Source organism: Pristiophorus japonicus, unplaced genomic scaffold (genome assembly GCF_044704955.1).
Source record: "Pristiophorus japonicus isolate sPriJap1 unplaced genomic scaffold, sPriJap1.hap1 HAP1_SCAFFOLD_391, whole genome shotgun sequence".
NCBI lineage: Eukaryota > Metazoa > Chordata > Chondrichthyes > Pristiophoridae > Pristiophorus > Pristiophorus japonicus.
In genome coordinates, this window is record NW_027253772.1 from 595086 (window position 1) to 607666 (window position 12581).

Here is a 12581-nt window from a genome sequence, read left to right on the forward strand (position 1 = left end):
TGCTGATGATGGCCCCAGCACCGATCCCCACGGACCAGAAACCTGCCCCACTCCCCCCCCACCTTTTGCCAGTCTGGCTAACTGCCTTTCACCCCCCCCCCCCCCACACCCCGGCCTACTCTCTGCTCTGCAGAGAACTGGCTCTCCCTCCTGCCACTTGTCCACCCCTCCCTGATTTCCACCTGCCCCGCTCCTGGAGACGCGATTGCTCTGCGCTGCCTCGCTGGAGGCCTTGTGCCAAACTAACCCTGGCCGGATTTTTGGCTTTGCTCATCCCCGGGGGGGGTGGGTGGGTGGGGGCGGCAAGGTCGGAGCCCCCGGCGGCAACAGTTTGCGCCTCAGACGGCAACATTGGTCAGCTGGGCCCTGAGTGTGGGGCAGAGCGCTAATAGAGTGGGGGAGGGGGATGGGGGGATTTGCACATCTCTCCTAGGGCACTCGGCCGGCTGAGCAAGCGACAATCCCGAGCGAAACAGTCGACCCGCGAGCGCTCTTAGAGAGGCCAGCTAGGGAGCTAAATAACACCTGAATAAAACTCAGCAAAACATTCCCAATGTTTGGTTTCCATATTTACCAAAGGATATACTTGCTTTGGAGGCTGTTCAGAGAAGGTTCACTCGGTTGATTCCGGGGATGAGGGGGTTGACTTCTGAGGAAAGGTTGAGTAGGTTGGGCCTCTACTCATTGGAGTTCAGAAGAATGAGAGGCGATCTTATCGAAACGTGTAAGATTATGAGGGGGCTCGACAAGGTGGATGCAGAGAGGATGTTTCCACTGATTTACAATATACATTAATGACAATATACATTAGACGAAGGAATTGAATGGAATATCCCCACATTTGCAGATGACCCTAAGTTGGGTGGCGGTGTGAGCTGTGAGGGGGATGCTATGAGGCTGCAGGGTGACTTGGACAGGTTAGGTGAGTGGGCAAATGCATGGCAGATGCAGTATAATGTGGATAAATGTGAGGTTATCCACTTTGGGGGCAAAAACACGAAGGCAGAATATTATCTGAATGGCGGCAGATTAGGAAAAGGTGAGGTGCAACGAGACCTGGGTGTCATGGTACATCAGTCATTGAAGGTTGGCATGCAGGTACAGCAGGCGGTGAAGGCGGCCAATGGCATGTTGGCCTTCATAGCGAGGGGATTTGAGTATAGGAGCAGGGAGGTCTTACTGCAGTTGTACAGGGCCTTGGTGAGGCCACACCTGGAATACTGTGTTCAGTTTTTGATCTCCTAATCTGAGGAAGGACATTCTTGCTATTGAGGGAGTGCAGCGAAGGTTCACCAGACTGATTCCCGGGATGGCAGGACTGACATATGAAGAAAGACTGGATCAACTGGGCTTGTATTCACTGGCGTTTAGAAGAATGAGAGGGGATCTCATAGAAACATATAAAATTCTGATGGGATTGGACAGGTTAGATGCAGGAAGAATGTTCCCGATGTTGGGGAAGTCCAGAACCAGGGGTCACACAGTCTAAGGATAAGGGGTAAGCCATTTAGGACCGAGATGAGGAGAAACTTCTTCACTCAGAGAATTGTGAACCTGTGGAATTCTCTACCACAGAAAGTTGTTGAGGCCAGTTCGTTGGATATATTCAAAAGGGAGTTAGATGTGGCCCTTACGGCCAAAGGGATCAAGGGGTATGGAGAGAAAGCAGGAATGGGGTACTGAGGTGAATGATCAGCCATGAACTCATTGAATGGTGGTGCAGGCTCGAAGGGCCGAATGGCCTACTCCTGCACCTATTGTCTATGTTTCTATGTTTCCACTGATGGGGGATACTAGAACTAGGGGGCATAATCTTAGATTAAGGGGCCGCCCATTTAAAACTGAGATGAGGAGGAATTTCTTCTCTCAGAGGGTTGTAGATCTGTGGAATTCGCTGCCTCAGAGAGCTGTGGAGGCTGGGTCATTGAATATACTTAAGGTGGAGATAGACAGTTTCTTAACCGATAAGGGGATAAAGGGTTATGGGGAGCGGGCGGGGAAGTGGAGCTGAGTCCATGATCGGATCAGCCGTGATCTTATTAAATCGAGGGGCCGTATGGCCTACTCCTGCTCCTATTTCTTCTGTTCTTATGTGAATAACTCATGCACAAACACAATATAATTCGCAAAAATATAAAATGAGAAACGATTGCACCTACCCGAGGTCAACATTACTTACCACCAGGGTGCGCTGCGGGTTGGGCGGGACTCACAAATCGAGCCTGTGTCACCTCTTCCGGGCGCTCACGTTCCGTGCCCCGCCGAAACCGTCACCGAAAGTCCCGGCGGGGTTCTGGAAGCTGCCCGCCCGCCCGGATGAGCTCACCGCCGCCATTGCCACCCCTCCGGGGTGAAAACAGAGACAGACAGGAACAGAACATCCAGCCCTAAATATGTTACATCTACCACTTTGCCCTCATCTACCCTCTCTGTTACTCGTTCAAAGAATTCAATGAGGTTGGTCAAGCACGATCTTCCCTTTCGGAATCCTTGTTGACCGTTCTTCATTATGTACTCAGCTTCGCCATGTTTTTCCGTGACATCTTTGAGTAAGGACTCCATTATCGTTTCCTGCCAACGACGTTAAATTAACTGGATTCTCGTTCCCTGGACTTGTTCTGTCTCCTTTTTTACATACAGGGGGAAATCACACGGATGGATGAAAGATACTGAGTGGGGAACGAGAGGAGACCTAATAGGAAGAGAGAGAGAGAGAGAGAGAGAGAGAGAGAGACAGACGGAGTGAGAGACAGAGAGAGAGAGATAGAGAGAGAGAGAGAGCGAGAAAGATGGAGTGAGAGACAGAGAAAGAGAGAGAGAGAGAGACAGACGGAGTGAGAGACAGAGAGAGAGAGATAGAGAGAGAGAGAGAGAGCGAGAAAGATGGAGTGAGAGACAGAGAGAGAGAGAGAGAGAGAGACAGACGGAGTGAGAGACAGAGAGAGAGAGATAGAGAGAGAGAGAGAGCGAGAAAGATGGAGTGAGAGACAGAGAGAGAGAGAGAGAGAGAGACAGACGGAGTGAGAGACAGAGAGGGAGAGAGAGAGACAGACGGAGTGAGAGACAGAGAGAGAGCGAGAGAGAGACAGAGAGCGAGCGCGGCAGAGAAGGGGACAGAGAGAGAGAGGACGAGAGAGAGGGGGGGAGAGAGAGAGAGGGACAGAGAGAGAGACAGACAGAGGGTGACAGAGACAGAGAGAAAAAGAGAGAGAGGGAGGCAGAGGGAGAGGGAGAGCGAGAGAGGGAGAGACAGAGAGAGGGCAACAGAGCCAGGGAGAAAGCGAGAGAGAGGGAGGCAGAGGGAGAGAGAGGGAGAGAGAGCGAGAGATAGAGAGAGAGAGAGCTTGAGAGAGAGAGACAGAGACAGAGAGAGAGAGCGAGAGAGAGAGAGGGAGGTAGAGAGAGAGAGACACAGAGAGAGAGAGAGAGAGAGAGAGAGACAGAGAGAGGGTAACAGAGACAGAGAGAAAGAGAGAGAGAGGGAGTGTGAGAGAGAGAGAGAGAGAGAGTGAGCGAGAGAGAGGAGATATGCAATTTGTGGCGAGGGAGATTGAAGGGGATGGGAGAGTGTGAGGGGGCGTGTACCGTATTTCCTTCATGGGTTCTTTGCTTAAGAATTCATAGCAACACATTGCTTTTCAGAACGAGTTGGTTAGGTAGCAAAGGGTTGAACAATCGCACGACACATGACCAGTTCATCCACCGGGCTCACAACCACCTGCCCCATCGCGGATCCCCCGAACCCAACTGGCTGGGGTTTTATTGGGTCTCGTGACCATCACCTGACTGGCTAAGCCACTCCCACCTCAACAGCTCTACAACTATTTTTAGTCGAACAGCAAGACAAAGTGCCCGCTAATTAAAGGGGCACTAAACCGATAAAATAAACGAATGGAACTTTGGACGCTAATGGATCAAGTTAAAATTTGGTTGCCGGGGGGGGGTGACGACGCACTCCAGTCCCTCCGGCGCCCACCTCTCGCGGAAGGCCGCGAGCGTACCGGTGGACACCGCGTGCTCCATCTCCAGGGACACCCCTGGCTCGGATGTAACCGCGGAATCGCTGAGCGACCCCCTCGACTGACCGGTTGTTGGCCACCTTGGCCGTGTCAACAGCTCTACAAACCTGTGATTATACTCACCGGGTGCGTACATTACAAGGCGGGAGAGTGAGGGGTGGGAGGGAGGGAGTGAGGGGTGCTGGGAGAGTGAGGGGGTTGATACATTCTTTAGACGCCGCGAACCAACTCACACGACACACACAATATGGCACTCAACGATCATCATGTGACCTTTGGACAGGACCCTTTATTGTTGACATCAGTCGATGCCGTACATCACCAGACCTCTAGGGGGGGGAGCTCTATTCTTCTTCCTCGGCCGTGTCGAGGGTGACTTGCTTCCACACGAACACGAGTTCTCGGGTGACTGATGAGCCCAATGTGGGACCGACAGACTCTGTCTCAGGTGGGGCCAATGGTGGTTGAAGGGAGGGGTGGGTGAGGAGCCTTGGGTTGTCGTGTGCTCCACCGCTGCCTGCGCTTGGTTTCTGCGCCCTCTCGGCGACGAGACTCGAGGTGCTCAGCGCCCCCTCCCGGATGCACCTCCTCCACTTAGGGCGGACTGGTCTTTGGGCCCAGGGACTCCCAGGTGTCACACGGTGGGGATGTTGCACTTTATATCAGGGAGGCTTTGAGGGTGGTCCCTTGTAACGTTTCCTCTGCCCCACCTTTGGCCCGTTTGCCCGTGAAGGAGTTCCCGAGTAGAGCGCTTGCTTTGGGGAGTCTCGTGTCTGGGGGACATGTGGACAATGTGGCCCTGCCCAGCGGAGCTGGTCGAGTGTGGTCAGTGCTTCGATGCTGGGGATGTTGGGCCTGGTCGAGGACGCTAACGTTGGTGCGTCTGTCCTCCCGGGGGATTTGCAGGATCTTGCGGAGACATCGTTGGTGGTATTTCTCCAGTGTTTGTAGGGTGTTTGTTTTCCACATTACTTTGATACATAGACCAACTCCCTCAGGGCGATGTGTGTGGGATTGTGCACCTGTACAGTAAGTGTCCACCTCGTACTGGGGTTAGACCTCAATACATCTCCAATCTCTCAGTGTCTCACTCCCTCCATCTCCCCTCCCCTCCCTCAGTGCCTCTCCCTCCATCTCCCCTCCCCGATCTCAGTGTCTCTCCCTCCATCTCCACCTCCCCTGCCTCAGTGCCTCTCCCTCCATCTCACCTCCCCTCCCTCAGTGTCTCTCCCTCCACCTCCCCTCCCTCAGTCTCTCCCTCTATCTCCCTCCCTCAGTGTCTCTCCCTCCATCTCCCCTCCCTCAGTGTCTCTCCCTCCATCTCCCCTCCCCTCCCTCAGTGTCTCTCCCTCCATCTCCCCTCCCTCAGTGTCTCTCCCTCCATCTCCCCTCCCCTTCCTCAGTGTCTCTCCCTCCATCTCCCCTCCATCAGTGTCTCTCCCTCCATCTCCATCTCCCCTCCCTCAGTGTATCTCCCTCCATCTCCCCTCCCCTCCCTCAGTGCCTCTCCCTCCATCTCCCCTCTCCTCTCTCAGTGCCTCTCCCTCCATCTCCCCTCCCCGATCTCAGTGCCTCTCCCTCCATCTCCCCTCTCCTCTCTCAGTGCCTCTCCCTCCATCTCCCCTCCCCTCCCTCAGTGTCTCTCCCTCCATCTCCCTCAGTGTCTCACTCCCCTCCAGGGTGTCCGTTTCCCACTCTACTTTGATTGATAGACCTCGGGAATGACAGGACGGATCTTACGTCACACAACATGAAGGCTGAAACCCAACTGGTAGTTTATGACGCAAAAAAAAAACAACCAAAAATTACAGCACAAGACTTCTCCGAGATTGAGCAAAGACGTACAATCGCCCATCCAGCCCGTTGCTGCTGCTGTCAATTGTAGGCTCACGGAGCGAGGGAAAAAGGCGTTGGGTGCCAGCTGATCGCTTCGTGGTCGTTGTTCCTTCGACCTGGTGCTCGGAGCCGTGATTCTGTGAGCTCGTACGTACATCATGGGCCATCCCGAATACCACCGCAGGTCGGGGCTAGAAACAGAGCTGGCCAATGAATCCATGCTTGATTGTATCAAAACCTTTTGTCTCGATGTTAATTGGGTCTCGCTCCTGACCACAGAAATTGTATTAATCAGTTTATGAGTCGTTACCTGCCCCAGGCTGGCGTTCTTTCTCCTGCCCAACAGGTTTTCTCTTAAACCATTTCAGTCCGTGGCCTCTTGCTGTGCCTTGATCACGAAACGTGTAAACCCTGACAGCTTTGAGGCGCCTGCTGTACTTAGTCCATGTCTCTGAAGCATATCATCATCGGCGTTCCCTCGGAATCGAGGAAGACTTGCTTCCACCCTTAGAATGAGTCCTTAGGTGGCTGAACAGCCCAATACGAGAACCACAGTCCCTGTCACAGGTGGGACAGACAGACGTTGAGGGAAGGGGAGGGTGGGACTGGTTTGCCGCACGCTCCTTCCGCTGCCTGCGCTTGGTTTCTGCACGCTCTCAGCGACGAGACTCGAGGTGCTCAACGCCCTCCCGGATGCACTTCCTCCACTGAGGGCGGACTGGTCTTTGGGCCCAGGGACTCCCAGGTGTCGGTGGGGATGTTGCACTTTATATCAGGGAGGGCTTTGAGGGTGGGTCCCTTGTAACGTTTCCTCTGCCCACCTTTGGCTCGTTTGCCCGTGAAGGAGTTCCGAGTAGAGCGCTTAACATAAGAACATAAGACTATAAGAATTAGGAACAGGAGTAGGCCATCTAGCCCCTCGAGCCTGCTCCGCCATTCAACAAGATCATGGCTGATCTGGCCGTGGACTCAGCTCCACTTACCCGCCCGCTCCCCGTAACCCTTAACTCCCTTATTGGTTAAAAATCTATCTATCTGTGATTTGAATACATTCAATGAGCTAGCCTCAACTGCTTCCCTGGGCAGAGAATTCCACAGATTCACAACCCTCTGGGAGAAGAAATTCCTTCTCAACTCGGTTTGAAATGGGCTCCCCCGTATTTTGAGTCTGTGCCCCCTGGTTCTAGTCTCCCCGACCAGTGGAAACAACCTCTCTGCCTCTATCTTGTCTATCCCTTTCATTATTTTAAATGTTTCTATAAGATCACCCCTCATCCTTCTGAACTCCAACGAATAAAGACCCAGTCTATTCAATCTATCATCATAAGGTAACCCCCTCATCTCCGGAATCAGCCGAGTGAATCGTCTCTATACCCCCTCCAAAGCTAGTATATCCTTCCTTAAGTAAGGTGACCAAAACTGCACGCAGTACTCCAGGTGCGGCCTCACCAATACCTTATACAGTTGCAGCAGGACCTCCCTGCTTTTGTACTCCATCCCTCTCGCAATGAAGGCCAACATCCCATTCGCCTTCCTGATTACCTGCTGCACCTGCAAACTAACCTTTTGGGATTCATGGGAACCCCAGGTCCCTCTGCACCGCAGCATGTTGTAATTTCTCCCCATTCAAATAATATTCCCTTTTACTGTTTTTTTTCCCAAGGTGGATGACCTCACATTTTCCGACATTGTATTCCATCTGCCAAACCTGAGCCCATTCGCTTAACCTATCTAAATCTCTTTGCAGCCTCTCTGTGTCCTCTACATAACCCGCTTTCCCACTAATCTTTGTGTCATCTGCAAATTTTGTTACACAACACTCTGTCCCCTCTTCCAGGTCATCTATGTATATTGTAAACAGTTGTGGTCCCAGCATCGATCCCTGTGGCACACCACTAACCACCGATTTCCAACCCGAAAAGGACCCATTTATCCCGACTCTCTGCTTTCTGTTCGCCAGCCAATTCTCTATCCCCAATTCTCTTGCTTTGGGGAGTCTCGTGTCTGGGGGACATGCGGACAATGTGGCCCTGCCCAGCGGAGCTGGTCGAGTGTGGTCAGTGCTTCGATGCTGGGGATGTTGGGCCTGGTCGAGGACGCTAACGTTGGTGCGTCTGTCCTCCCGGGGGATTTGCAGGATCTTGCGGAGACAACATTGGTGGTATTTCTCCAGCGACTTGAGGTGTCTACTGTACATGGTCCATGTCTCTGAGCCATACAGGAGGGCGGGTATCACTACAGCCCTGTAGACCATGAGCTTGGTGGCCAATTTAAGCAGTGAGGGACCCCAGCAGTAATCAAGTCTAGCATATGGAGTAACTGTGTTCAGTTCAGGACACCACACCCGGGAAGAATGTATCGGTCTCGGACAAGGGAGCAGCACAGATTCGCTAGAGTAATAACCGGGGGCCTAAAAGGGTTGATAATGAAGAAGAAAACCGCGGAGTGCAGGAAGATATCGATGGACTGGTCAGGTGGGCAGAACAGTGGCAAATGGAATTCCATCGGACAAGTGTGAAGTAATGCATTTGGGGAGGGCTAACAAGGCGAGGGAATGCACAATAAATGGTCGGACACTGAGAAGTGTAGAGGACCAGAGGGACCTTGGAGTGCAGGTCCACAGATCCCTGAAGGTAGCAGGCCAGGTAGATCAGGTGGTTAAGAAGGTGCACGGAATACTTGGCTTTATTAGCCGAGGCATGGAATACAAAGCAGGGAAGTTGTGCTTGAACTGTATAAAACACTGGGTTAGGCCACTGCTGGAGTACTGCGTGCAGTTCTGGTCACCACATTACAGGAAAGATGTGACTGCACTGGAGAGGGTGCAGAGGAGATTTGCCAGGATGTTGCCGGGACTGGAGAATTTTAGCGATGAGGAAAGATTGGATAGGCTGGGGTTGTTTTCTTTGGAACAGAGGAGGCTGAGGGGAGACCTGATTGAGGTGTATAAAATGATGAGGGGTCTGGATAGAGTGGTGTTGTGTGTGCAATAACTGTTAGACCGAGTAGTGTTTAACTCCAAGAGGTATGACCTTGGCTCTGCTTTATTAAGGCCCAAAGTGAACCAATATACAAAATGGCTGGCCTTTTATACTTGGGCACACACACGTGGCCTCCAACAGTGAGGCCATCTAGTGGCGAGTGATCCTGAAAGTACATACATGACAATACACCCCCTCTGAGATATTAACACAGTCTTTTACAAATTGAGATGGTCCGGTGTTTTACACTCCCGAGTTGACCGCCTCAGTTCAACTCCAGCCTTGGGTGAGTGTTCAGGGTCTGTTGTGACTGGTGGCTGGCTGGCTGACCTGGTGGGAGTGGCAATGGCCATGTCAGGGATTGAAAGTCCATTTTCATTGAACACATCAGCGATCGAGTGCCCCGATTGACTGATGACCACTGCGTCCTCTGATGACTGGGGTTAGGTTGGCCGGTTGTCGATTGTCTCTTCGGGCCCGGCTGTTCCAGTTCGCCTGTGGGCCGCTGCTTTGTCTGATCCACATGTTTCCGGCACGCCTGCCCATTTCTGGGCTTGACAATAAATGCTCTGTTGCCCTCCTTGGCCGTGACAGGACCAGCGATCCACTTGGGACCCCTGACCCATAAATCAGAACATACACAGGAGCGTGCACAGAAACATCGCGTGACACAGCTGCGCGATCGCGATACCCTTGCTGACTCTGCCTTCTACATTCAACACGATTGTTCAAGTCAGGGTGTACAAGAGATAGCTTGCTCTTAAGACCTCTCTTCATCATAAGTTCGGCAGGCGAGAGCCCAAGCATCGGCACAATTCTCGGTGCCAGGTCGATGGCGAATGACATAATCATTGCCGCATAAAGTCAGCGGCCACCTCTGGATGCGGGATGAAGCGTTGGTGTGTGGTGTTGTCCTGTAACTAAGCAGTGTGCGTGTCAGGCGGGTCTGCAGTGACCCTTGGGTTACTCGCTTCATACTCTGCTTCATGATTTGGACCGCACGATCTGCTTACCCACTGGACGCAAGTTTGAACGGTGCTGACCTTAACATGTTTGACACCATGGAGTTTCATGAACTCTTGAATCTCCTGACTGGTGAAGCACAATGGGTTGTCGCCAACAACGATGTCAGGCAGACCATGTGTCGCGAACATGACACTGAGATTCTCAATGGTAGCTGTGGATGAGCTGGATGACGTGATTATACACTCTATCCACTTCGAATATGCATGCACCACAACTAAAAACATCTTCCCCAGGAAGGGACCGGCAAAGTCTACGTGGATCCTGGACCATGGTTTTGACGGCCACGACCACAGACTCAGCGGCGATTCCGCTGGTGCTTTGCTGAGCTGCATGCAGGTGTTGCACTGATGCCCGCATGCTCCCAGCTCAGAGTCAATTCCCGGCCACCGTACATGAGACCTGGCGATGGCCTTCATCATGACAATGCCGGGAGGTGCGCTGTGTGGCTCACGTACAAATTTCTCTCTCCCTTTCTTGGGCTTTAACAACACGATTGCCCCACAGTATACAATGCGACTGACTCTGGACAGTTCGTCTTTGCGACGAATGTAAAGTTTGGTCTCCTCGCACGTTTGCTTGGGTGTGGCCGACCAATCACCTTTGAGGATGCAACTCTTCGCCACCGATAAAATCGGGCCCTGGCTGGTCCAGGTCTTAACTTGTTGGGCCGCGACAGGGGGTTCCTTCAACTCTCAAAAGCACCCGTAACGAACAATAGGTCCGCCGGGTGTGGCGTTTCCACCTCCGGTGTGGGCAACGGCAGACGGCTCAAAGCACCGGCACAATTCTCGGTGCCAGGTCTGTGGCGAATGACATAACCGTAGGCCGATAATGTCAGCGGCCACCTCTGGACGCGGGATGAAGCGTTGGTATCGATACCTTTGTTTTCGGAGAACAGTGAAATGAGCGGCTTGTGATCTGTCTCCGGTTCAAACCGAAGACCGAACGGGTACTGATGCATCTTTTTACCGCCATACACACAGGCTGGTGCCTCTTTCTCTACCCTGCTGCAGGCTCTTTCCGCTTTAGACACACTTTTTGAAGCGTACGCGACTGGTTGAAGTTTACCCGACTCATTAGCTTGTTGGAGCCCGCAACCAACTCCATATGACGAAACATCACAGGCCAATACTAAACGTTTACATGGGTCATAATGTACCAGCTGCTTGTTAGAGCAAAGCAGATTAGTGGCTTTCTCAAAAACTCTAGTCTTGAGACGCACCCCAGACCCAGTTGTCGCCTTTTCTTAGCAGCACGTGCAGTGGTTCTAATAAGGTGCTCAATCTAGGTAGGAAGTTACCAAAGTAGTTGAGTAGGCCCAGGAATGAACGCAGCTCCATCACATTCTGAGGCTTGGGTGCATTCTTGATGGCCTTGGCTTTCGCGTCCGCAGGCCTGATGCCATCAGCAGCTATTTCCCTCCCCAGGATTTCGACCTGGGGTGCCATGAAGACGCATTCCGAGCGTTTCAGTCTGAGTCCCACTTTGTCCAGGCGATGTAGAACCTCTTCCAGGTTGTTCAGATGTTCCTCGGAGTCACGACCTGTGGTCAGGATGTCATCTTGGAACACGACGGTTCTGGGAACGGACTTCAGTAGACTCTCCGTGTTCCTCTGGAATATTGCTGCAGCCGAGCGAATTCCAAACGGGCACCTGTGGTAAACAAACAGTCCTTTGTGCGTGTTAATGCACCTAAGTCTCTTCGACACCTCGACCAGCTCCCGCGTCATGTAGGCCGACGTCAAGTCCACTTTTGTGAATGACTTTCCTCTGGCTTCCGTCGCAAACAAGTCATCAGCCTTTGGTAACGGGTACTGATCCTGTTTCGAAACCCTGTTGATCGTGGCCTTGTAGTCTCCACAGATTCTGACTGTGCCATCACTTTTCAGCACAGGAACAATGGGGCTGGCCCACTCATTAAATTCAACCGGTGATATGATCCTTTCACACTGGAGTCTGTCCAGTTCGATTTCGACCTTCTCCCTCATCACTGCCCGAGCTTTATGATGGACGGGTCTTGCATCCAAGTCCACGTGGATCTGCACCTTGGCTCCCGTGAAATTGCCGATACCCGGTTCGAACAGCGAGGGGAACTTGCTCAGTGTTTGGGCACATGTATCTTCCTCCGACAACGCCTTGATGTCGTTCCAATCGCATCTGATTTTTTTCAAGCCAGTCCCTGGCGTTGGGCCATTGCCTGGGACAATCCGTGGCAGTAACTCATGAACCGCACCGCCATACGACACTTTAATTGTGGCACTGAGTTCTTTGGTGTACCTGCGCAACTTGGCATTGACTGGAACTCAGCCTGGGCCTCACAGCCTTAGTATCCCACAGCTCGTCCAATGCCCTCTGGCTCATTATCGATTGACTCAGCCCCCGTGTCCAGTTCCATCAATACCGGCACCCCATTAAATTTCACGTTGATCATTATCAGTTTGCTCTGAGTTAGGAACGAGTACAGTCCATACACTTCCTCCTCTGGTGTCTCGGATTGCGTATCTGGATCCGTGCTAGTCTGACCATCGTCCTCCACGTGGTGTGTCGCAGCACGCTTGCTCATCTGCAGAACACTTGCGCTGGAGATACCCCACCCTCCGACAGCCTTTGCAACTATATTGCTTAAACCGGCCCTGCTGGTGCCGGTGATTTCCCCCACAACACCACCACGGAGAAGTCGGATACATTCCCGCTGGCGGACTTTGGGCAGCCACAGGTT